This window comes from Lottia gigantea, assembly GCF_000327385.1.
Source record: "Lottia gigantea unplaced genomic scaffold LOTGIsca_4, whole genome shotgun sequence".
Lineage (NCBI taxonomy): Eukaryota > Metazoa > Mollusca > Gastropoda > Lottiidae > Lottia > Lottia gigantea.
This window is the reverse complement of record NW_008709379.1, coordinates 5,694,192-5,695,121: the sequence shown is the minus strand read 5'-3', so window position 1 is coordinate 5,695,121 and position 930 is coordinate 5,694,192. Positions and strand designations below refer to the sequence as shown.

General features: G+C 32.9%; 1 protein-coding gene across 1 annotated transcript in view; it reads left to right on the top strand.

The window, feature by feature from the left end:
• LOTGIDRAFT_153895 (hypothetical protein) overlaps positions 1–930 on the top strand; it is a gene marked incomplete at both ends in the record, with an annotated part of 38,449 nt that overhangs the window by 9,448 nt on the left and 28,071 nt on the right. The window lies entirely within an intron of this gene.

Below are 930 nucleotides of genomic sequence, written 5' to 3'. Positions count from 1 at the left end.
TGAAAATGCGTTCAATTTTAGCTTGTAAACACTCTAGAAGGCATAATTCTTGATGGATTTTGACAAAACTTGGTGTGAGTGTTTGTAATTACCCAAGGATAAACCCTATCGAAAATCCAAAAAATTGAAAATATTTAGTATTAGTTATTGCCCTTGTTCTTGAAAACGCGTTCAATGTTTAGTTCGTAAACACTCTAGAAGGCACAATTCTTGACGGATATTGATAAAACTTGGCATGAGTGTTGGTTATCACCCAAGGATGAACCCTATTGAAAATCAGAAGAATCACAAAATATTTAGTATGAGTTATTACCCTTGTTCTTGAAAACGCGTTCAATTTTTAGCTTGTAAACACTCTAAAAGGCACAATTCCTGACGGATTTTAACGAAATTTGGTTTGAGTGTTTGTTATCAGCCAAGGATAAAGCCTGTTGAAAATCGAAAAAATCGAAAAAATATTTAGTATGAGTTATTGCCCTTGTTCTTGAAAACGTGTTTAATTTTTAGCCCGTAAACACTCTAGAAGGGACAATTCGTGATGGATTGTAATGAAACTTTGCATGAGTGTTCGTAATCACCCAAAGATGAACCCTATAGAAAATCAGAAGAATCGAAAAATATTAAGTTTGAGTTATTGCCCTTGTTCTTGAAAACATGTTCAATTTTTAGCTTGTAAACACTCTAGAAGGCACAATTCTTGATGGATTTTAACGAAACTTGGCATGAGTGTTGGTTATCACCAATGGATAAACTGTATTGAAAAACAGAAAAATTGAAAAATATTTATTATGAGTTATTGCCCTTGTTCTTGAAAACGCGCTAAAATTTTAGCTTGTAAACATTCTAGAAGGCACAATTCTTGACGGATTTTAACGAAATTTGGCTTGAGTGTTTATTATCACCCATAGATAAGCCTATTGAAATGAGAAA